Source organism: Canis lupus, chromosome X, assembly GCF_003254725.2.
Source record: "Canis lupus dingo isolate Sandy chromosome X, ASM325472v2, whole genome shotgun sequence".
NCBI lineage: Eukaryota > Metazoa > Chordata > Mammalia > Carnivora > Canidae > Canis > Canis lupus.
The window spans coordinates 81,290,159-81,316,864 of NC_064281.1; the positions used below are offsets into that span (position 1 = coordinate 81,290,159).

The 26,706-nt window shown below is 38.2% G+C and overlaps 1 pseudogene; it reads right to left on the reverse strand.

Annotated features, from left to right (window-relative positions):
* Positions 1 to 4,713: 4,713 nt before the first annotated feature.
* LOC125754723 (40S ribosomal protein S27-like) lies at positions 4,714 to 4,975 on the reverse strand (annotated as a pseudogene).
* Positions 4,976 to 26,706: the final 21,731 nt, after the last annotated feature.

Sequence of the window (26,706 nt, forward strand, 5' to 3'; positions counted from 1 at the left end):
CCCCAAGATCTTGACTGGAGCCAAAACCAAAAGTTGGATGCTTAACTGATTGAGCCACCCAGGCACCTGACCAGGATTTTGTTTTTGTAAGGAAACAGAAGTGAGTGGTAACCTAGACTAGATGCATAAAAAGGGATCCAGCTGAAATCTGCTGCTGAGCAGAGGTGGAATCTTTATTAGCTGTGCCTTGAAAAATACAGACTTTCCAATTTATTCTTTGTACTGCAGCCATCTTTTCCTCCTTAAGGTAGAGTTGCTTCACCCCCACCCCTCCCTAGTATTTTTTTTTCAAATATTTCATTTATTTATTCATGAGAGACACACAGAGAGAGGCAGAGCCATAGGCAAAGGGAGAAGCAGGCTTTCTGTGGGAAGCTGGGTGCGGGACTCAATCCCAGGACCCTGGGATCACGACCTGAGAGCCAAAGCCAGACATTCAACCACTGAGCCACCCAAGTGCCCCCTCCCTAGTATTAATACTTGTCTTTTTGTGTCAATTGGAGTGTTACTTCTTCCTCCTCAGTCTTCTAGGTAAATCTATTTTCAGTTTGTTATCTTAGGTCAGGTTTCCTGAAAATAGTCTCTGATGCAGAGATTTGCATACCAGGAAGGTATGAGGGAGTACACTTGGGACCAATGCCTGTGAGGGAGTGAGGAAAGCAAGACTAGGGAGGAGAAGTTGAACTGGAAAGCCACAGCTATTCCCATAGGAAGCTCCAGAGCCAGGAAGACCTTTCAGAATTGTCAAAAATTGAGCCTAGGGAAGTGAGCCTCTGTATTCTCATTAGCTATGTGCTGCTTACCACACCATAACCTACCTGAAAGTGCATAACCTTGGGCAGGTCCATCTTTGGCTAAGAGCAATTCCAAGAGAGGGACATAACTGTGAGTCATCAGCATTAAACACTTCCAGCAGCTGGAGGGTGGAGGGAGGGGGAGGGGGAGGGGGAGGGAGAGACCTCAATGGTGCCTCACAACATCTACTACAGATATTTACCTGGTCGGACCTCAGAGAAAGCTCCAGAAAAGATTGCTGTGAATCCTTTCACCTTCACCCACAGTCCCCCATTTTTTCATGACTAGAGTTGACAGTTAGGAAGAGAGGTGTCAGACTCCCACATTGGGGGCATGAGCCACTGGTGAATAAAAAAAAAAAAAATCCCTGGCTTGAGCAAGTGGATGGATGCTGGTGCAGTTTACCGAGATGAATAAGGAAAAGGCTTGGGACAGGGAGAAATCAAGATTTTAGTCTTAGAGAAGCTAAGTTTGAGATGTTTTGAGACATTCAAATGGAGATGTATATTAGGTAAATGAATATATTACGGTGAGGTTAGAGAAGTCAGGGATATTGCTGTAACTTGGGAGTTAGTATATAAGTTGAGTTGAAAGCCATGGGAATGAATGAGGTCACTTAAGGAGATAAGTGTAGAAAGAGAAAACCTAGAGCTAAAATATAAACCCTTCCAGAAACCATTTTAATGCCTACAAAGAGGAGGATAGAGACAGAGCTGGAGTAGTCAGAAGAGTAGGAAGAAAGCCATGAGAGGATTGTGTCACAAAATCCACGAGGAGAGAATGTTTTGGAAAATGAGGACATGGTCGGCAGTATTAAATATTGTTGGGATGTGAAGCAAGTCAAGGATAAAAAATTTTCCATTGGATTTAACAACATGGGAGGCCATTGGTGATCTTTGTGAGAGCTATTTTAGTAGAGTTATGGGGACAGAAGGCCAGATTGGAGTGGGTTGAGGAATGAGAGGAAAGTAAGGAAATAGAGGCAATGTGTATAGAAAACTCAAGAAGTTGGCCGTGATAAGCAGGAGGAAAGAGATATAGGGCAGTTAGCCAAAAGCGTTTGTGAGCTTGAGGGATTGTGGTGTTGTCTGCTGATTTTGTTTGCTTTGGGATATTTTAATAGAAGTATAACATACATACAGAAAACCAGAAATCAGGTGTGCTGCTTGACGAATTTCCACAATCTGAACACGTCCATGTAACCAGCATCCAGAGCAAAAAAAGAACAACTAAAGGCTATATTTTGTATGATTCCAACTATACGGCATTCTGGAAAAGGCAAAGCAGTGAAGACAGTAAAAGGATCAATGGTTGTCAGGGAAGGAGAGTTGAATAGGTGGAGCATAGAAGATTTTTAGCACAGTGAAGCTACTCTGTATGATACTGTCATGATGGATACATGTCATCACACATTTGTCCAAACCCATAGAATGTACAACGCCAAGAGTGAACTCTAATGTAAACTATGGACTCTGGATGATTATGATGTATCAGTGTAAGTTCATCGATTTTAACAAATGTTTCCCAGTGTCATGGGGAACATTGATAATGGGAGAGGCTATGCATGTGAAGGAGCAGAGGTTATATAGGACTTCTCTGTATCTCCTGCTCAATAACACTGTGAACCTAAAACTGCTCTTAAAAATGTATATTTTTTAAAAGGGAGAGAACACCCCAGAAGTCCCCTTGTGACCTATTTCAGTAATTGGCCCCTGCAAAGGTAATCATCACCCTAATATATAACACCATGGAGTAATTTTCCTCATTTTTGAACTGTAATGGAATCATCCAATATGTACTCTTTCATGTCTGGCTTTTATTACTTCACATTACCTGTGGGATACATCCATATTATTGTGTGTAGTAGCATTGCATTCAGTCCCATTGCAGTGTAGTATTTCATTGTATTAATTTATCCATTCTACTGTTAAAGAACATTAGGATAATTTCCAGTTTGGGACTATTACAAATAGTACATTCTTTTAAAAAATTTTTAAATTTTATTTATTCATGAGAGACACAGAGAGAAAGGTAGAGACATAGACAGAGAGAATCAGGCTCCCTTCGGGGTGCCTGATGTGTGACTCGCTCTCAGGACCCCAGGATCATGACCTGAGTCAAAGGCAGATGCTCAACCACTGAGCCACCAGGCATCTCCCAATAGTACATTATTGTGAATATATCTATTTTTAGTACTTAAACAATCATTAATGTGCTCCATATAAATCACTTTCCAAAAAGCACTCAAACATTTTAAAGCGAAACTTTGTGAAAATAACACACAAATCTTTAAAAAAAAAAAAAAGCTTAAGAAAAGACCACCCTAGGGTCCGATCCTACGAAGCTAACTTCATGAATTTCAGAATGATTTATTAAGATTCTAAATATTCATAAAATATTTCTCATTGTATGCCCATAGATTGAAAGGCACAATGAGAAATTTGCTTCAAGGCTAATCCCCCCCTCCATTGGTCTCCAAATAACTTTCCTACTCCAAATAATCCAAGAACCCATGTAGGTCCACATTCCTTAAATGTTTGCTTTAAAATAAGCCAGTAGTTAAGTACTAGACAGAAACTTTTTTTTCCAGGACATATGTGAATAGGCAGCAAGTCAAATTCAAGCTTTCTATTTTTAAAACTTTTTTATTATTGAGGTAAAATTCACATCACATAAAATTAACCATTTTAAAGTGAACATTTCAGTAGCATTTGGTGTAATCACAATGTTGTGCAACAACTACCTTTATTTTGTTCCAAACCATTTTCATCACCCCAAAAGGAAACCCGATTCATGTTAAGCAGATGCTCTCCATTCCTCCTTCCCCTCCCTCTGCCCCTGACAACCACCAACCTGCCTTCACCCTCTACAGATTTATTCCGGGTATTGCATGTAAATTCTGGACATTCTGGAATCATACAATGTGTGACCTTTTGTGTCTGGCTTCTTTTCACTGAGCATAGCTTTTTTGAGGGTCATCTGCATGTCCTACATAGTGTGTATCATGACTGCATTCATTTTTTGGCTTGAATAACATTCCATTGTATGTATATACCACAATTTGTCCATTTATACATTGATGGACATTTGGGTTCTTTCCACCTTTTGGCTACTGCAAACAGTACTCCTACACACGAAAGTGTTCGTGTATTTGTTTGTTACCTGTTTTCAGTGCTTTAACTCTTTAGGTCATATGGTAATTCTATGTTTACTTCTATGAGAAACCACCGAATTGTCTTACACAGTGGCTGAGCCATTTTCAATTCCCACTAGTAATGTACAAGACTTCCAATTTCCCCAAATCCTCACCAACATTCATTGTTTTCCTTTTGTTTTTAGTTAATAGCCATCCCAGTGAGTGTGAAGTGATACCTCACTGCCTCATTGTGGTTTTGATTCACATTTCCATGATGACTAAAGATGATGCACATCTTTCCATGTGCTTGTTGACTATTGGTATATCTCCTTTGAATAAACATCTATTCTAATCCTTTGCCATTCATTTTAACTGGATTGCTTGTCTTTTTTTGTGTGTGTGTGTTGAGTTGTAAGAATTCTTTAGATGTTCTAGACACCAGACCCTTGATAGATTTATAATCTGCAAATATTTTCTCCCATTCTGTAGGTTGTCTTTTCACTTTCTTGGTCATGTCCTTTGATGCAATTGAGATGATTATGGGCTTTTTCTTCTTTCTATTAATGTAGTGCTTCACATTCATTGATTTTCTTATGTTGAATCACCCTTGCATTCCTAGGGTAAGTCCCACTTGGTCATGGTGTTTTATCTTTTGTAATATGCTATTGGATTCTGGTTGCTAGTATTTTGTTGAGGATTTTTTAAATTTTTTTGAGGATTTTTTAAAAATCCAAAATGTGTTTATTGGGATAGTTTCCCACTCATCTTGATTCAGGGTGCTTTTAGTGTTGCTTCTGTCTAAAAGAGCATATCTTCTGTAAGCCTTGCTTTTCCTCCTATGGACTGGCAAAGGACAGTGGAGCAGCCAATACACAAAACTACTATTTGTGCATGGCCAAAGATGATGGTGATTTTGTAGCATCCTGGGCACTTCACATCCCTGAAGTAGGAGTTGGGGCTCTGTATCAGGTGCTTTTTCTTGTGCTTCTTCTTCTCTTTTGGGAACTGGTGGAGGAAGGTCCTTTTGGAGGGATATCTTTTCATATCTTTTCATGATCTTTTCATCATCACTAGAAAGCTTGTTGAGGATTTTTGCATCTATATCCATAAGGGATACTAGTCTATGACAAATGTTCTATTTTAAAGAGTAAAAGAAGGGACATCTGGGTGGCTCGGTGGTTGAGCAACTGCCTTCAGCTCAGGTAGTGATCCCGGAATCCTGGGATCGAATTCTGCATCCGGCTCCCCGAAGGGAGCCTGCTTCTCCCTCTGCCCTTGTCTCTGCCTCTCTGTCTCTCATGAGTAAATAAAATATTTTTAAAAAAATTAAAAAAAGGAAAAGAAAAGAAAAGAAATGTATCAACGCAGTTTACTCAAACAAAATAAGGAAAAGGCAAAAATCACACCACAGCCGTCATAACCTTGAACAGTATTTTGTTACACTGAAAAATATCATTGGCCATACATCTTGTAGGGAAATTTCCCTCAACAAGGATCCTGCTTAATCTATCCAATATACTTAAAAACAACTAAATCTTAAGCTCATCAAGTCATCTTAGAGATGGGGAAACAGTGCCACAGAAGTTAAATGATTTGTGGATGGTGACATTTATAGTAAGGAGGGATTGGCACTTTTATTTTGTCACCATTCGTCTGAAGCACTTTCCATTTCACCACTCTATTCTTTCCTACCAATCTCCAAGATTTCTTTCTTACCAAAAACCCACACCACAAAATTTTCCCTTGCTTCTATTGAAAATGATGTTCCTCAATTTAAGCCAATTACTCCCTGCTATCTTCTTTGGTGACACTAGAAAACAGCCAGTCAGTATTTTATCACAAAAACCATTCACATACTTGACGTACAATAAACCCTGTGGCCAGGTTCTTTAACATTTTTTTGTTCATATTATTTCCCAAGTCTTTGGGCTACTCTGTCCTGGACTGGTATATGTTCTCTACATCTCTCAAGGCTACAAAAGCCAAAGTATGCCATACTGTCCTAATAGAGGGGAATTCACGGGATAAAGCAACTGTTGATTATGAAGGTGGATGTCATTTTAAAGTTTGAAAAGTGACATAGAAATATGAAACCTATCTGAAATGTTCAAGCTAAAATGTTCAAATTGAGAGTATTGTTGAGAGACAGGGGAGTAAAAATGTGAACAATAATGATTTAATTCACATGTATGAGTCAATTGTATTTAGTAAGTGGGTGGAACTAGAAGTGGGTGGAAATAGGATGATGAAAACTAGGGAGAAAAATCAGCAATAAAAAAGTCAGGGTCAATTCAAAGGTCAAATGAACCATAAGTAAATCAATTGGGATTTATATAAAGTAGTTTACACAATAATCTGCCATATATCAGGCTTAATATGACATGCTGCTTCTGGTATCCTTATAAAGAGGCTCTGAAGGGCCCAACATTTTAATATTTGTTGGTGGTAATTTCAAGCTCCATAGTTCCAGCTTTTTGACAGTAGCACTCTGGTTCTATTGTTTTTTGTCCTTCTGAACTTTTCCCATTTTCCCTTGCTTTGGGTGATTCTTTCTCTTTCTTATTTTGATTCCCTGTGGTTAATATAGGTCACTGCCTCCTCCTGTCCAATCCCTTTCACAAGCTCAGCACCCCCACTCTGCCACTGTGCTTCCCCAACAGCAGTGACCCCCACTATCCAAAGACAGTTGATAGGTCTCTCTCACTTCCCCTTTCAAGACTGCAGGGCAGTGAAAGCCATGTATACATCTATTGGTCAATGTATTTGCACATCTATGGAGTATACTCTTAGAAACGGGAATCACTGGGTCACAGAGAATGAATGTATAGTTAGCTTTAGAAGATACTGCCAAAGAGCTTGCAAAATGTTTGTATGAGTTTATATACTCCCACCAGTGATAAACGACAATTCAAGTTTCTCTTCATCCTCACCAATAGTTGGTATTGTCTTTTTCTTTCATTTTAGCCTTTGGTAGAATTGTAGTGGTATCTTACTGTGGGTGATTGTTGTTATTTGTGTCTTTCTTTTAATTATTCTGAAATAATTTTAGACTAAAAAAATAAATAATTTTAGACTTAAGAAAAGTTACAGGGCAGCCCTGGTGGTGCAGCGGTTTAGTGCCTGGAGACCCAGGATCAAGTTCCAAGTTGGGCTCCCTGCATGGAGCCTGCTTCTCCCTCTGCCTGTGTCTTTGCCCTCTGTGTGTGTGTGTGTGTGTCTATGAATAAATAAATAAAATATTTTAAAAAAAGAAAAGTTACATAAAATATTACTAGAAATCAGCATACCCCCTCACCAAGCTTCCCCTGATGTTACCATATTATGTACCCATAGTATAGCTATAGAAACTAGGAAGTGAACATTACATTATTATTAACTAATTTATAGACCTTATTTGAATTTTGCCAGTTGGCCTATTGCTGACCTTTTTCTGGTCCTGGATCCAATTGTATTTAAGTATCACGTCTCCTTAGTCTTCTCTAATCTATGACAGTTCCTTGATCTTTGTCTTTCATGACTGTGGTAGGTTGAATAATGGCTCCCAAAGATGTCCATGTTCTAATCTCTGGAACCTGTGAATGTTATCATGTATGTCAAAAGGGATTTTGCAGGTGTGATTAAGTTAAGGGTCTTAAGATGAGGTGATCACTCTGCATTAGCCAAGTGGGCCCAATTAATCAATCATAAGGGTCCTCATCAGGGGAAGGCAGGCAGGAGATCAGAATCAGAGTAGGAGATGTAATAACAGAAGAAAAATGATGGAGCAATGCAAGGAGGGGGTCACTAACCAAGGAATGTTGGCAGCCTCTAGAAGCTGAAAAGGCAAGGAAACAGATTTTTCCCTTAGAACCTCCAGAAATAAACAGCCCTACTGACATCTTGACTTTAGATTCTGGCCTCCAGAAATGTAAGAGGATAGATGGATTTTGTTTTAAGCCACTAGTTGGTGGTAATTTGTTATAACACCAATAAGGAACTAATAAAATAAACTTAACACTTTTGGAGAGTACTAGTTTGTAGGATATTCCTAATTTGGGTTTGTCTGATGTTTTCTCATGATTATATTGAGGTTCTGCACTTTCTTTTGCAAGAATACCACAGAGGTGATGTTGTGTCCTTCTCTGCATCATGTCAGGAGGTACATGATGTCAATGGGCCCTATTATTACTGATAGTAGTAACCTTGATCACTTGGATGAGATGGTGTCTGCTAGACTTTTTTCCATTGTAAATTTTTTATTTTGCCCTTTGATAAACCTTTGAAAGGAGATACTTTGAGACTATGCTAATATCCCATTTCTCCTTAAACATTTGCCCACTAATTTTAGCATTCATCAATGTTTCTTGCATGTAGCAAATATTACTGTGATGTTTGCCTAATAATGGTTATCAATTTCCATTATTCCTTCTACATCTATTAATTGGGATTATTCTGTAAGAAAGGGCTATCCCCATCCCTGCTGCTTTGTTCATTCACTTATTTACTTATATCGAGATGTACCCATATATATTTATTTTTATTCTGTGGGTTATAATCCATTGCTATCATTATTTACTTTGTTGTTCATATAGCCCCAAATTGGCCACTGAGAGCTCCTTCAAGTTGGCTACTCTATAAAAAGATATTTTCCAAGTTTTCTTCTGAAAAGTTTTGTTGTTTTACCTTTCACATTTATATCTGCAATCCATATATAATTCATTTCTGTGTATGGTATAAGGTAAGGGTCAACATACATTTTCCCCTGAATGGATAACCAAGTGATTTGGTACCATCTTTTGAAAACACTATCCTTTCCCCCATTGAACTTCAATGTCATCATTGACATAAATCTGATTGTGTGAAGTTGTTTTTAGGTTCTCCAAACAGTTCCATTGGTATTATTTCTCTATCCTTGTGTCAATACTGCATTATTTTAATAATTGCAGCTAGATATAGATTAATTTCTGGTATTATGTTTTGTTTTCTTTTTCTTCTTCAAGATTGATTTGCCTATTCTTGGCCATTTTTATTTACATATGATTTTTATGATTGGCTTGTCAGTTTCCACAAATGAAAATAACGTGCTGGGATTTGCTTGGGATTATCTTGAATCTAGATCAAATTAGCAAGAACTGACATCGTTACAATATGGAGACTTACAATCCATTTACAATCTACCTATTTATTTAGGTCTTATTTACTTCCTCTCAAATATGTTTTAGAACTTTCTGCTTAGAGGCCTTGAACAATTTTCCTAGTTTCACTCTTAGGTATTGAATGTTTTCCGATGCTATTATAAATGGTTTTGGTTTTGGTTTTGTTTCATAACCTGCTTTTAGCTTTTAATAAACCCATTTGTGAATGCAGACTTTTTAAAAAGTTTCTTCCTATAATGGCAAATAGAGGAAAATTGACAGAGAAGAGTGATTCATAATTATTAGATGACTCAGAATGTGAATATGAGAAAGAAGATAACAGCACTCCAGACTCAAATGATGACAGTGAAATTGTGTAAGTGAAATTTCAGACTATGAGTCTTCAGCTGAAGATCTATAATGTAGATGAATTTTTTCAGTCTCAAAAATTGACAACTTAATTAAATATTTCTATAGACAAAAAAAAAAAAGAAATGACAATACTCAAACCAAAAAAAGACACACAAAAAGGAATTTCAGTCATTTAAAATGAAGTACTTTATTATGCAGTGTTCTGTGACATGGACCTGAGCCATACCTTTTTACTGAGGTCAAGTGACCTCATTCTATCTATACCATTTATGATGTTTTTGTGCCAAAACTTACTGGATACAAAACTACATGTTATATTAAAATCCTTCCTAAATGATTTAATAAAAGTTACTATGCCTTTATGCTTACTTCTTTTTTAATTTTTTATTACTTCTTTTTTTTTTAATTATTTATTTATTCATGAGAGACAGAGAGAGAGAGAGAGAGAGAGAGAGGCAGAGACACAAGCAGAGGGAGAAGCAGGCTCCACACAGGGAGCCCGATGTGGGACTCAATCCCAGGACTCCAGGATCACACCCTGGGCCAAAGGCAGGTGCTAAACCACTGAGCCACCCAGGGATCCCCTTATTTCTGTAAATTATTTGTAAGTTAACTTAAAAATGAGAAGACTGAAAAGATCACATTGAATTCAGTTAGTAAATGGGATGACTATTTTTGTTGATACACTAAGGATTAAGGTGTTATTAGTTTGCTTGTAATTATATTTCTCCTTAAGGTATATCCCACTGGAGATGTCCAATAAAATTACTATTTTTAAGGATTTTTAAAATAATTCTATTATTAGATACAAATTTTAGTTGATTTGTTTTGTTAAATTTTATTTTTAAGGATTTTTAATGCATAAAATTTTTATTTTGGACTAAATTTAGGTTTACCAAAAAGTTGCAAAGATAATACAGAGAGCTCTTGTATAACCCTTATACAATTTATTCTATTGTTTACATCTTACATTGCTATGGTGCTTTTGTCATATCTAAGAAACTGTCATTGGCACCTTACAATGAACTGAATTTCACATTTTATTTGAATTTCATTAGCTTTTCCATTCATATCCTCTTTCTGTTCTGCGATTCAATCCAGAGTAATGGTGTAGTTTTTACACTTTCATTTTCAGATTGTTTGTTCTGGTATGTAGAAATACAATTGATTTTTGTATAGTGACCTCATTAACAATGACTTTGTTTTTATCCACTTATCCTCAGAGTTTATCTTATTTTTATTCTAATTTTAAAAATTTATTATTTTATTATTATTTTGATTTTTTTGTGGATAACCAGGCATATCATCTGAAAATAGGGATGGTCTAAATTTTTAACCAACTTTATTGAACTATAATTTACATATAAAATACACCCTTTTATAATGCACAGTTAATGAGTTTTGACAAATATATACACCTGTGTTCCTTCTCAGTTGATCTCCACTGCCTAATCTGGCTTCGAGTCATCACTCTAGATTAGATTTTTCTAAAGCTTCATATAAATGGAATCCTAGTATGTGTTATTTTGTGTCTGGCTTCTTTCACTTGGCATAGTGATTTTGAAATTCATATATGTTTTAGTTGATTTCTTTTAAAAATATTTTTAAAATATTTAAAGCTTTCGTGAAGTATAATTGAAGTAAACTAAACTGCACATATCTAGAGTATAAAATTTACTCCATTTTGACCTACATATATACTTGTGAGACAATCACCACAATCAAGATAACAAACATTTCCATCAGCCCTGCAAAGTTTCCTTGTGCCGCTTTGTAATCCATTCCTCCCTCCACCCTCATCCCAGGTCTGTACTGGTCTGCTTTGTGTCACTACATCTTAATTTGCATTTTCTATAATTTTATATTAATGGACTCATGAAATATGTACTTGTTTTGGCCTGGATCCTTTCACTCAGCATAATGATTTTGAGATTCATCTATGTTGATGAATATACCAATAATTTGTTCCTTTTAATTGATGAGTAGTATTCTGTTATATGAATTTACCACAATTTGTTTTTCCATTCATCAAATGATGAACATTTGGATATTTTCCATTTAGGGGCTTTTACAAATAAAGCTGCCATGAATGTTTGAGTGTACAAGCCTTTGCATAGACATAGGCTTCCATTTTTCTTGGTTAAATACCGAGAAGTAAAATAGCTAGGTTACTTTGTAGGCAACAGTTTACATTTTTAAAGAAATTTCCGAACTGTTTTCCAAATTGATTGTACCATTTTATATTCCCGTTAGCACTGTATGCTCCAGCTTCTTCACATCCTCACAAACACTTGATGTGGCCAAAATCTTAAACTTTAGCCACCCTACTAGATGAATAGTGATTTTAATTTGCAATTCTTTGATGACTTAATGTTATTAAATATCTTTTAACGTGTTTATTTACTATTCACACGTATTTTTCTGAGGTGTCTGTTCAAATCCTTTGCTCATTTTTAAAATTTTGTTGTCTTCTTACTGACAAGTTGTGTTTATATATTCTTGACACAAGTCCTTTATCTGATTTATGTATTGTGACTATTTTCTCTATGTATGATATGTATGACAATACTATGTATTGTGGCTTCTCTTTTCATTTTCTTAATGCTGTCTTCTGAAGAGCAAAATTTTAAAATTTTGATGAAGACCAATGTATTAATTTTTCTCTTATGGTTTGTGTTTTTGTGTTCCAGGAAGCTCTTGCCTTCCCTAACATTATATGTTCTCCCATTTTTCTCCTAAGGTTTTATAATTTTAGGTTTTATGTTTTGATATATTATCCATTTCAACTTAATTGTTATGTCTAGAGAGAGGTCATAGTAGAGGTTTGGTTTTAGCATTAGGATAGCTGGTAGTTCTAGGACTATTTTTTAAAAAGACCATTTTTTTCTATTGAATTACTTTGGTACCTTTGTCAAAAATAAGTTATATATATATAATTTATATATGTTGAATTTATGTATATTATATTTTGTATGTATAGAATATATGTGTGTGTGCTTTTCTATTCACTGATCTGTGTGGGGTTTTTTAAAAGATTTTATTTATTTATTAATGAGAGACAGAGAGAGAGCACATGGCAGAGACACAGGCAGAGGGAGAAGCAGCCTCCATGCAGGGAGCCTGACGTGGGACTCGATCCCGGGTCTCCAGGATCAGGCCCTGGGCTGAAGATGGCACTAAACAGCTGAGCCACCTGGGCTGCCCTGATCTGTGTGTTCTTACATCAATACCACGTTGTTTAGATCAGTATTTTTTAATAGTAAGACTTGAAGTCAGGTAGTATAAATACTTCAACACTGTTCTTTTTCAAAATAATTTTTTATATTCTAGGTCCTTAGAATTTTCATATGAATTTTAAAATCATCTTGTCAATTTCTACCAAAAAATCTGATGGGATATTAATTAGGAATGCACTGAATGTATTGATCAATTTGCAGAGAATGGGCATATTATAAGAATACAATTGATTTTTATATATTTATTTTGTGCCCTGCAATCTTGCCAAACTCACTTATTTTGCAGAATAAGTAGTTCTTTTTTTTTTTTTTCAGGGGAAATAGAAAGCGTGAATATAAACTACTCTGTCAAGACATTTGGCTGTGATCAGGAGTAGGAAAGAGATAGGGGGTGGTTAGCTGAAGGGTCGTGTGAGTTTGAAAGACTTTTTTGTTTGGCTATATGGTTTTCTTATCTTTTTGCTTTTGTTTAATTTTACTAATGGGAGAGTTTCAAACATTTTAAAAAGCTAAAAGATCCAATAGAGAGGGAACATTTTAATAATAGAGAACTAAAAAATCATTTGTAACTTAAGGAGTAGTTAGTTTTGCTCTTTAAAACACCACACACACACACACACACACACACTCACACTCACATAGACTTCTCTACCTTCTACCTTTCCAGTGAGTTACATCACAATTATTGTTTAAATTGATACTTACTATTTACATTAACATGACTATGACAATATCTTTCATTGCCGAGCCAAGTAGTATGCTATGACTGTATTTCCTTTTTTTCCACATCCCTTTTTCTCCATAGAGTGGGTTTGTCCTTTTTAAAAAATTTGTTGATTTTTCTATTTGCCTACTATCCAGATTCTTTTAACTTCCCTTTCCCCAGAATATTGTTTTTTATATTGTGGAAGACATCTGGGATTCTATTGGTTCTGGGGATTTTTTTTTTTTTTTGATGGAGACATCTGTCCTGCAGGCTTCCATCTTCTTGCTCCAATTTGGACTGGTTGCCCTCTAGGCTTGCTGCACAGCTCTCATCTTAATGTTTCCTTTCCTTCCCCTTCTATGATAAATCTCTCACTTCTTGGGTCCCAAATGTTCCTGTCTCCTGGAGCACTTCCTCTAGTCACTTCCTGAGAAAGGGTACATGACAGTTAAGTTTTCTTACATGTCTACAAATATTCCTTCTATTCCAAATCCTGATTAATAGTTTTGTTGTATATCTAAAATTTTTATTGAAAAAGAATTTCCCCTAGAATTTTAAAAACATTTCCCTGTTAATTTCTAACTTCCATGGTGGCTGTTGAAAATTATGCCATTCTGATTCTCCACTCCTTTGTATGTAAGCTGTTTTTCCTTCTGAAAGCTTCTGCTATCTTCTATTTATTCTCAGTGTTCTGAATTCTCAGGATGCTTTCATAGTCTAGATCCTTTCTCATTAACTGAGCTGGGCATTTATTGGTTCCTTCCAATCTGGACCTTCATATCTATCCTTCATTCCTGGGAAATTTACACTACTCCTTTTAGAATCTCCTTCTATCCAATTTTCTCTCTTCTCTGTTCCTAGAACTCCTCTTGATTAAATTTTGGCCATCGACATTAAATTTCTAATGTTTCTTTTCTTTTTCTCTGATTTTCCATGACCTTATATTTTTGCTTTACTTTCTGTGTAAGAGTCTTTATCTTACAACTCTTCCAGCAATTTTTTAAATTCCAGGTATGCTGTTCTTAATTTCTAATAGCTCTTTCTTATTCCTCATTCCTTTTTCTTTTTAAAGATCCTATTTCTGCTTATTGCATGAAATATCTTAACTCTATGAGGTTATTAATCACTGTTTCCCAAGTTTCCTGCTCTATGGATTGTATCTGAGGATTTTTTCTCCCTGTCTGTTTTTTCTTTCTTTCATAATAAAGGTTTTCGTCAAATGCCTGGTGATGCTCTGTTGTCTATATTTTAAAATGGAAGTTTTTCTAGAGCTCGCTCATAATAAGACTTACTCACTGTGGGGCTTACTAACTTTCACTATAGATAATTGGGCAGGAACACAGACATTTCAGTGGAAGAGCGACAGTAGTCATTATCAGCAATCCTCATTTTTCATGATTCCTGTATAAACAAATGTCAGTTACCATTAGTCCCCCAACAGCACAGTTCAAATTTCAGTTACCACAGTATATTAACTGTAAGTAATTACATAAAGCAAAACTACAATGCTAGCTTTTTAGCCAACAAGTCACCGTGTAAATAACAGATGTGCATCAAGACTGTGTCACTTCTTTCAAAGTCTATTAGTGACTGATCTACTGTGAATCCATTATTCAGTTCATGCATAGATGACAAAGTATGTACTGCAGTTGTGTTGCCTCCTTGTTTCACAGTGAGAAACTCACATGGCATTTACAAAAATGGATAATCAAAAGAGAGAATTGGCTAACAAAGATGAAAATACAGCAGAGAAATGAAAAGTGAAAATGCTGGAAATGAAATTGGGTGTGATTTGAATATGGCAGCAGCAAAGCAAAGATTGGACAAGACCTAGACCTGCATGAAGCTGTGGTAAGGACAACATTGGACAAGTTCAATTAATGTAAAAAAACCAGGTGAAGTTGCATCAACATCTTTTAGTTTAAATTGCAGTAGGAACAGAAAGCTACTTATGATTAAAATGGAGTGTTTACTTCTACTTTGGATTAAAGACTGAAAAAAAAAACCCTAATCAGTTTGGCTAGTGTTTGGGCCAAAGCATTGAAGTTATTGCCAGTTAAGTCTGCTTTAACCATTTCAGAAATTGACATGAATTGGTTAACATTAATCTATCTGGTGAAGCTAGTAGCACAGATGTGGATACTGACATAAACTCTGCACCCAGATTCCAAATATTATTAAGGCAGGTGGTTATAATGATCATCAACCATTTAATGCTGATGAAACAAGTCTTTTTTGAAAGACAACTCTGTTGATAACTTATATGACAAAAGATGAAGGATCACGAAGGGGCCATAAAGGAGAGATTCTAGATATGCAGCCAGTAAAACTTAGTGAAGACAAACTTACAACATAAATGAAGAAAGTGGTTGTGAAAGGATGAAGGTGTCCCAAAGGAAGTGACGCTGGCAAAAAACACTTTGCATTAAAGGAATTCTGCTATGCTTCATAAGATTGAAAGTGCAAAAGACAAAATCTTGGAAGCTGTTCCAAATTTAGAAAAGGTTATGACAATTTCCATGACAAGGCATAGAAAGGTGCTGGCCCCACATCGTAAATTATACTATGAAAAGAAGGCAAGCTCTGTTCAAACTACTTCTTGGTAAAACACAACACAACACTCTTTAATTCTCAATGTTTCTAATGTTTTAAATTGCAATGTACTAAATATAAGTTTTACTATTTCATCATTTCCCTATACATTTATGCCTAACAGAGAGTTCTTAATGTTTTCACAAAACAATTTAAAAATCATGGAATAGGGCAGCCTGGGTGGCTCAGCGGTTTAGTGCCTGCCTTCAGCCCAGGGCCTGATCCTGGAGACCCGGGATCGAGTCCCACGTCAGGCTCCCTGCATGGAGCCTGCTTCTCCCTCTGTCTGTGTCTCTGCCTGCCTCTCTCTCTCTGTCTCTCTCTGTCATGAATAAGTAAATAAAATCTTAAAAAAATCATGGAATAGTTAGAATTTTTCCAATTGATTATTAGGATTACTTTGCATGGTTATTTTTATGGTCCCTCCCTCCTGTGAAAGAAAGGACTGCCTGCCTGTATCTGTAGATCTCTGGGCTGTTCAGTTTCTCTGGAAAGCAATCCTCCAGTCCCATGCCTGGTGACTATATATCTAGCTGCTAACATGCTTTGAGCTAAGTGACACAAGAGATAAAGGGGTGTCACTACTGACAGACTTTGGCTTAATCCCACTGTTTTCAAATGTTGCAGTGCTCTGTGCCTGACATTCCCAAAACCAAAATTTCCCTAGTTAGGTTTCTTCATGGAATAAATCTCCTATCTTCTACCAGGATGGACCAAGAGATTCAAGGTTGTAACTCTTTCTTATACAGGTTTTCAGGCAAACTCCTTTCTTTACAGCTCTACTTCTTTGCCAGCTCAACTGTACTCATTAACTAGCACTTCCAATCCTAAGCTTCTCTGGGATTCTGTAGGTGAATTGGCTTGCTTCTCATCAGCATCATCCTTTTCATGGGCTTGGTATTCAGCCTTTTCCGCTCTGCTAATTCCTTTACCTGCTTCCATCTTCTGAAAATGTGTTCACATCTCTTATCCTCTATAGTCTGTTTTTCTGTTCTTTGTTCCCATGGGTTTATACTTAAAAATTTTTTTTCTTTACTCCCATTTTGACAGAGTTTGATGAGGGAATAGGTGTTCAATGTGTTATGTTTAACCGGAATAATCTATTGTCGTGGTGATAGTTTATGGTGATCCCAGTCTGCCTTATGGTATAACTTTTTTAGCAGTGCTTGGGTGCTTAGGTTAAAAAATCAAGAAAGTAGATCATAGGGTTCACTCAGAATCAAAGTTTTGTCAGACAGATGCAGCAGAAAAAAGTCAGAGGGACAGGAGAATTGGGGGCAGTGGGAAAACGTTGAAATTATGGATCATGTAATAAGAGCTGAATGAGAATGGAAGAAGAGAGTTGACAGACTGGGGGAAAATTAAGGAGTCAAAATGGTGGAGATGCTGACTAGGTCAAAAAAGGAGTCATTGTGAAAATAGTTGAATAAGTAACCAAGAAGAAGAGGAACCTGTGGCCATACAGTAGGATGTCTGAATTACTGATTTTGGAGCTTGAACAGGCATGGGTGGTTGAGGTAGAATAAAGGGCAAAGTTATTGGAATGAGGTATCAAAGAGCTGAGAGGCCAGTTGAATGAGTTGTCCACATGAACGTTGAGGTAATACAGGATAATGAGCAAAGGTTATCATACTTGAAGTCTCTTAGCAAGTGGGCTTTTTCCAGAACAACGGAGAACAACCAAAAAGGAAGAGGAGGAGAAAATTCTCTGTCATTTAGATTAGGTTCAACTTCACTGACAGAAAACCCCAAATAACCGTGACTTAAACAATACAGTTCATTTTTCTTTCATGTGTTGGGCTCACAGTGTTTCTTCCCATGATGTCTTCAGGGATCAAGGTGACTTCCAACTAAATGTTCGGCTATTTCTACAGCACTTGGCTTCATAGTTCAAGGTAGTGGTCTAAACCAACCACCACACCTGCATTCTAGAGAACAGGATCAGGAAGTTTTCAAGAAGTGAAAGAGATGGTCAGCTGTCATCAAAAAGACTCCTAAGAGCTGACACTTATCACTCAAGCTTACATCCCCCTGGCCTAAATATTACATACCACTGGCCCCAAGACCATTTCTAGCTGGAAGTGAAACTAGGAAATAGAATATTTTTTCTAGGAACCCATGTGCCTCCCTAAAATTTCTATTATGGTGGAAGAAAAGGAGAATGGATATAAGGGACAACCAGCAAGCTCTGCCCCAGGCATAGAAATCAGGTATGAGGGGAGAACTGGAATAAGATTTGTTAACCAGAGAGGAATATTCCCACTATTAAGTGATGTTCAAAAATATTTTATTTATTTATTCATGAGGTAGAGAGAGAGAGACAGAGAGAGAGGCAGAGACACAGACAGAGGGAGAAACAGGCTCCATGCAGGGAGCCTGACATGGGACTTGATCCCAGGTCTCCAGGATCTCGCCCTGGGCTGAAGGCGGCGCTAAACCGCTGAGCCACCCAGGCTGCCCTGTGTTCAAAAATAGTCTTAAATTCTTTATGCTTCAGTGTTGCCTTACTTTCCTTAAAAAAAAATTGAGTAAGTTCTTGGTATTCATTAGCGAAAAAATCAGCAGGAACTCAGAGATATGCTGAATTAAGTAATGGGCCCTTTCAAGTTACCAGGAGGTTTGTCAACTTGCACTCTCTTAAATAATAATAAAGGTTACTGTGGTAGGCTAAAGTTGGTCCCACTAAAGATAGCCACCTCTTAATCCCTGGAAACTATGAATGCTGCCTTATATGACCAAGGTCGGGGGAGAGGGGTCTTTGCAGATTTGATTAAATTAAGCATCTCGATATGTGGAGATGCCTTGTTCCCATCTTCTTCAACCCACTGGTGAGGGAGGGAGTCCCACTCTAGGGTTCCGGGGATGGTCAAATACATGGCATCCGACACTGGATGGATAAGATGGATAACAGTTTATTAGTCACATGCATTCACATTCCAGGGGAGGAGGACACAACATGCTATGCAGGGCTACACGAGGGTTGCACTTGGGAATAGAGCAAACCCAAAGGATCTGTGAAAGGCAGGCTTTGTAGTAAAAAAGTGGTAGGGCATCCCTCAGTTCTAGAGGGAAGATGTGATTGGCTTGTTTAAATAATTTTGCAGGGGTTCAGGGAGGTGAAACCCATCAGGCTGAGGACTGGGCCAGGTGGGCGCAGCTGATCCAGATGATAAGGGGACCAGCTGGGTGAGGTCCTTTCCAGCTGGATGGGAGATATAGCTGGCAAGAGCAAAGCACGGTTAGGATTTTGAGGCCTTATGAGACTCAAGACATCAAAGCAGCACGTAAAATTTTAAGCCTTACACTACAGAAGATTTTTCTGGATTATCCAGGTAAACTCTAAATGTAATCCTGTATATCCTTATAAGAGGGACACAGGGGGAGATAAAACACACAGACAGAAGATAAGGCAATGTGACTACAGAGGCAAAGAATGGAGTAAGGGGTAGCCCCAAACCACAGAATGCTGGCAGCCACTAGAAGCTGGAACAGGCAAGGAATAGATTCTCTCCAGAGGGAGTAAAGCCCCGCCAACACCTTAATTTCAGCCCAGTGAAACTGATGTTGGACTTCTGGCCTCCAGAGCTTTGAGAGGATAAATTTCTGTTGTTTTAAAACACAAATTCGTGGTAATTTATTACAGCCATGCTATGGTCTGAATGTCTGCATCCCTCATAATTCATATGCCGAAATCATAATGCCCAAAGTGATAGTATACTAGGTGGGACCTTTGGGAGGTGCTTAGGTCATGAGGGTGGAGACCTTATAGATGGAATTAGTGATTTTGTTGTTGTTGTTTTTTAAAGACCCCACAGAACTCCCTTTCCCCTCATACCATGTTAGGGCACAATCAGAAGGAGCTACCTATAAACCAGTGAGGAGGCTTTCACTAGAACCCAACCATACTGGCACTCTAATCTTGGACTTCCAGCCTCAAGAACTGTAAGAAACAAATTTTTATTGTGCATGAGCTGCACATTCTGTGGTGGTTTGTTATAGCAGCCACAGAAAATTAATACAGCTACCAGCCACCGAATGTTGGCTATGTACCCGATATTATGTTAAATCCTTTACATGTAATATCTCATTTAATCCTCACCACACCGCAAAGAGGTAGATACTATTGCCAACCATGTCTTACGATGGAGAAATCGATGTTTAGAAATGACAAATAACTTGACCAATGTCACACAGCACTCAAGGGTAGATTGACAGTGGTACCCCAAATCTACGTGGTCCTAAAGCCTATGCTCTTAACCACTACCCAACTTTATGATTAGAATATCCAGTGTTCATTTGCTTCGACATGGATGGAACTGGAGGGTATTATGCTGAGTGAAATAAATCAATCGGAGAAGGACAAACATTATATGGTCTCATTCATTTGGGGAATATAAATAATAGTGAAAGTGAATAAAGAGGAAATGAGAAAAAATAAGTGGGAAATATCAGGGAGACAGAACATGGAAGACTCCTAACTCTGGGAAACGAACTAGGGGTGGTGGAAGGGAAAGAGGGCGGGGGGTGGGGTGACTGGGTGGCGGGCACTGAGGTGGGCACTTGACGGGATGAGCACTGGGTGTTATTCTGTATGTTGGCAAATTGAACACCAATAAAAAAATAAATTTATTATTAAAAAAAGAATATCCAGTGTTAGGATCTTGAGAAAGTCTCCCTGAGAGAATGGGAAATAGGATACAGAAGTTTAGATGGTGAAAGAGAAAGTCAAGGCATAGAAAATACCAGGTGGTGGACAGGAAATTCAAGGTGCATATGCTAACAAAGCAGCTATTGGTTTTTTAATTCACCCATTCTACAAATATTAACTGAGTGTCCATTATGTGCTTGGCAATCTGTTAGATGTTGTAGGGATAGAGGCGATCAAGAACTAAACTCCTTTTTTAACTTTTCTTACCTCCTCTTGTCCAGAAAGAGTCACAAGCAGCTTTCACTGACTGAGACCCTGCCCCACATCTCTGCTGAGAATCAGCTTGACCTTCATTCATTCTAAAGCCCAGCCACCCAGCCCTCAAATCACTCAAGATTCCCAGTCAAGGAAGGTCAGAATCAAGGGCAAACCTCTATGAAGGGCTTATTACTCTCCAGCATCTCCTTAATCTAAGAATAATCTCAAGCCTTTCTTAAACTTCCCTTCCACCTGCCAGTCACAAAGGCCTTGCACTGTAGGGCTCTTCCAACATTGGAAGGGGGTTTTTTGAACAGAGTTTGCTTGAGAACTCTCTTAAGACCCCATTAAGAGGCAGATGCTTTTCTTCACTGCTTGCCCTGTAACACTGTTTTGTGAGCACCTATACTTCACCTCTTGCTGCTTTTACCCACATATTCATTAGTTTCTGCTGATGAAACCAATCCAGTTGGAATAAATGAATATAGCCATGTGTATGCATGAGCTTAGTTAATTTCCCAGTATGTAGACTACCTCATGATAAAGCTTCCTTGAATACATTGCATTGCGAAATCAGGAACCACATACAAATTGACCTTTTATCGTTTTAAAGTATCTCCCGAGAGGACTTTTTAAGCATAAATACAATGAGAGAAGTCACGAAGGAAAAATATAGAACTAAACTATGTTTATATCTATGTGACAAATTTGAAATCAAAAGCTTACCTGTATTAAAAAATAATAAGCATGGACCTTGCTGGTGGGTAAGTAAATTTGTACAACTTTCATGGAGGGCAATCAGGCATTAAAAGCCTTTCAAATGTGCTCTACCATGTCACCAAAGAATCCCACTGCTAAGAATTAACCCAAAGGAAATAAACATGTATGGGCACAAAGGTTTTGCTATGAGGGTATTTATCTGTTTTAATTAAATAGCGAAAGGTTGGAAGCAGTACAAAAGTCAAAAGATAGAGGGCTGATACATTGCTTGATGGAATACAGTGCAGACATTAAAAATAATATTTTAAGGAATATTTAATGTCATAGGAAGTGTTCAGGCTATATTTAGGGAAACAAAGCAGGATATAAGCTGTATGCACAGAATTTTTTAATGAAAATAAGTATATTAATCACTAATTCCACAAATATTTATTGAGGATCTAATATGTGCCGAGCACAGTGGCAGGTTCTGAAGATACAGCAGTAAGCCAAACAGACACAGTCTCTGCCCTCATGGAGGAAAAGAGACTGGAAAGAAATACATCAAAATCCCAATCCATAAAGGCACCTATATCTGGATGGGATTAAGGGTGATTTTAATTTTTTTCTTGATACTTCTCTATATTTTCTGTAATTATATAATGCTTTCATAATCAGAAAAAAAAGTTATTTTTAAAAAAATCTTCCTTCAAACTGAAGCCAGCTACTATACCCTTGTAAAGCCTAATAAATAAAAACCTCTCGTATTTAAAGAGCACAGGGTGATGAATGGAAGTGTTGAATCACTATATTGTACACCTGAAATGAATATAACATTGTATGTGAATTAACTGGAATTAAAGTTAAAAAAAAACAAACAAACAGTAAAGACCTCTTGGCAATTTGGACCACTCCCATGTCTTTTTATTTGGCTCTCACAACAATCTTGTATAGATATGGAGGCAGGCAAACTGTGGAATGAGTCCATGAAAAGATGAACGGATAAAGATGTGGTATATATATACAATGAAATATTACCCAGCCATTAGAAACAACAAATACCCACCATTTGCTTCAATGTGGATGGAACTGGAGGGTATTATGCTGAGTGAAGTAAGTCAATTGGAGAAGGACAAACATTATATGGTCTCATTCATTTGGGGAATATAACAAATAGTGAAAGGGAATAAAGGGGAAAGGAGAGAAAATGAATGGAAAATATCAGTGAGGGTGACAGAACATGAGAGACCCCTAACTCTGGGAAATGAACAAGGGGTGGTGGAAGGGAGGTGGGCGGGGGGGTTGGAGTGACTGGGTAACGGGCACTGAGGGGGGCACTTGACAGGATGAGCACTGGGTGATATGCTATATGTTGGCAAATTGAACTCTCTCTCTCTCTATATATATATATATATACACATACAGGGCAGGGATTACCGTGCCCATTATATGGATAAAGAGACTGAGGCAGAGAAAGCAAATTATTGCTCTGGGAAATAGTGAGTTTGGGTTACAATCACAGTTCTCACATCAGGTTTCAGGGCTCTTTTAGCTCTACCCTATTTCTCTAAAGGTGTTGTAAAGGAAAGGGGCTCCTCGGGCTTCACCCCAAAGTCTTTTACCAACATTTCACTCACTCCCTAGACCTTGTTGTCTTTCCCTCTTTTTTCAAGTGGTTGGATACTATGAAATTCTCAAATAAGAACGAGGAATTACCAACTCATTAAATCTTCCTGCCTCTCAAAAATTTAGAATCACGGGAGAAGGGGCTGTGGAAAGCATTCCAGCCTCCCGCCCCAAGTCGACAAGATTGCTTGGGGGTACCCATGCTCCTGATCTGCCTTTCTATCTCTCTCTGCCAAGTACAGGTACCCCTTTTCCCTCTCCCACCTCTTTTGGGAATTCTGCTAGGTGGCAGTTTGACTGAATGAATGAATTAGACCTAATCCCTTCTAGCTGGTAACAAACTCATGCCCCAATACTAAACTTCCCATGACAGTTGCATTTTGACTAGGAAGTCTAAAGACACCAACCCCAAAGGAACTGTGGGATTTCAAGCAGCACAGCAAGCTGGCAAGAGAGGTATCTGTAGTCAGGAGGGTTTTTTGCTAGCTCTGCTAAAGATTTCATAAAATCTAGGTAAGCTCCCTCCTCCTAGTGCATATAAGACTAGCTCCAACCTCTGGGAGCTGGCTCCTCTGCACAGGAGGAGAAAGGATCCAGGCTTCTAATGGCCCATCCTCTTGGCCTATGTCAGGGGTTAGAGAGTGCAGCCAAGTACAATGCCCACAATCACTCAGGAGGAATCAAGGGAGCCTGAAGAACAGTGAAAGAATGAGTGGCCAGTGGGACGCTTTCCAATTCTTCCCCCCCAAAAAAATCCAATTCCTATTAATTTGCCTCCTGGTTCTAGCTTCCATCTTCTCTGGCTTCCTCAAGTCAATGGCAAATCTGAGCTCTTTGTTGTCAGCCTCTTTGCCTTACTTCTGGTCTCTACTTGAGCTTGCTGCTGCTGCTGCTACTGCTGCTGAGGACCATCCTCCATCCATCAGCACAGCTGGCTCCCTGTTTGCTGCAAGAGAAAATTGGGATTTTGCCGCTCTGGTTCTGCTTCACTGCTTCCCTAATGCATGCAACTCAACCCTTCACCCACCTCTCTATCCCCATAGCTTCTCTCCAAACCTAAAGCTGCTTCCTGAAGCATCCCTTTTGGAACGAAAGTCACTGAGACTCAGATTTAGACCAGGACTGACTCAACACTGGCTGCAGTGGTCACCTGCTGGGTGTGGTTTTCATGGCATCAGGAGAAATTTCCTAGTCCAGACCTCTTTTGCCCAATTGCCTGTCAAAGCAATGATAATAATAACAACCAATATTTATAAATATGCCGACATGTGCCGAGCACTGTGCTAAGCAATTCACATGCATAAATCATTTAATCCTCAAAAGCCTAAGTCATAGGCACCACTATTATTTCCATTGTACCTTTTTTTTCAGTTCAAGATGGTAGGCTGAGCACAAACATTTAAGTCATCTCCCTCCAGAGACCTCATTAAAATAATAGTACAGAAATTTTAAAATGCATAACCCACCACAATAAAGAGAACAGGAGGGGAGCTGTCAGTGGATGAGAAATTTAAATAAATTTCTGAAGTCAGAAAGCATCTGGAGGAGCGCTAACTGATGAAGCAGAGTGGAGCAAACAATCAGTTTTAACTATGTGTGCAAATGCTGCAGCTAAAGAGGCTGCCTGCCTACCTTGCAAACCTTAGCACGGTCTGGCCTCAGAGGCAAGTGTAACAGAGAATGAGAGTGATAAAGAATAAGCAGTGAAGCCAGCAAAGGGGCTTCACAACTGAAGGTCTGTGCGCAGAAGAGTTGACCCCCAATCCCAACATGGAGACAAGCTGGCAGCCAAATATTTACTTGCCAGCCTAAAGACAAAGGGTTTCTCCTTTACAGAAACTGAACAAAGTATCTAGAGAGAATGAGGTCAACTAGTTGGGTTTTAGTGCCTCAGAGTTAGGCTTTCTGCAATCTGGTATTTGGACTCTTCTCCCCCACTTTCGTACTCTCACAGAAGATTCATAACCAGCTTCCCAAACTCCTTAAGCAAAATCTGTCCATTGACAAGTTCTCCTCATACACTCGGCTCCCAGTCACACTTTTTATTGCCCCATTTTAAAGGATAAACAGGAAACTAAGGAGCATTAGACATAGAAGGAAAGGTTGGAGAATTAAAGAGAAATCACAAGATAAATGGAACAAGTAGAGTTAATTCAAAGAACTAAAGGTAACTTTAAATAAAACCCCAAGAATATAAATAATAGTGAAAGGGAATAGAAGGGAAGGGAGAAGAAATGGGTAGGAAATATCAGAAAGGGAGACAGAACATGAAGACTCCTAACTCTGGGAAACGAACTAGGGGTGGTGGAAGGGGAGGAGGGCGGGGGGTGGGGGTGAATGGGTGACGGGCACTGAGGGGGGCACTTGACGAGTTGAGCACTGGTGTTATTCTGTATGTTGGCAAATTGAACACCAATAAAAAAATAAATTTATTATAAATAAATAAATAAATAAATAAATAAATAAATAAATAAAACCCCAAGTAGTATCCATGGAGAAATTTGAGAATGTATTACATCTGTAAAACGAGAATAGAAAGGTATACAAAATAAGAACAAAGGAAACAATTGAGATTTTTTTTTTGCAAAACTTTTCTTTTTTTTTTAAGTAGGCTCCATACAGGGGAGCCCAACACAGGGCTTAAACTTATAACTCTCAGGTACAGACCTGAGCTGAGATCAAAAGTCCCATACTTAACCAATTGAGCCACCCAGGCATTCTGTAAACTTTTTAATATAGGTAGACCTTTGTATACTGCTCTGATTTTTGAACCATGTGAAAGGTATTACTTATTTTATTTTATTTTATTTTATTTATGATAGTCACAGAGAGAGAGAGAGAGAGAGAGAGAGAGAGAAGAGAGAGAGAGAGACAGGCAGAGGGAGAAGCAGGCTCCATGCAACGGGAGCCTGACGTGGGATTCGATCCCGGGTCTCCAGGATCGTGCCCTGGGCCAAAGGCAGGCGCTAAACTGCTGCGCCACCCAGGGATCCCAGTATTACTTATTTTAAATAAGTGAGTTTAGTGTTTTAAAAGGATGAGCACTTGAAAATAAAAAATATATGCTTGGCAAAGCACAGCCATAGAGGGTGCATTTGTTTTCTATTGCTGCATAAAAATTACTAGAAGCTTAGTGGCTGAAAACAACACATATTTATTATTTTATAGTTTCTATAGAGTAGAAGTCCAAGCACAGCATCTGGGTTCCCTGCTCAGGGTCTCATCAGGATGCAATCAAGGTATACCCAAGAGGCTTTCTCATCTAGATCTCAGGGTCCTTTCCAAGCTTGTCAGGTGGTGGGCAGAATTCAGTTCCTTAGAGTTGTAAGAAGACCTTCAGCTCCTAGAAGCTGCCCCTCTCTTTAGACAGTTTATGACATGCTTATTTTCTTCTTCAAGGACAGCAGAAGAATCTATCTGACCTTCTGTCTCTGAGTCCTACACAGCCTTTCAGGAGCTCACCTAATTACATCAGGCCCAGCCAGGATAATCTCCCTTTTGATTAAGTAAAAGAAACTGATTTA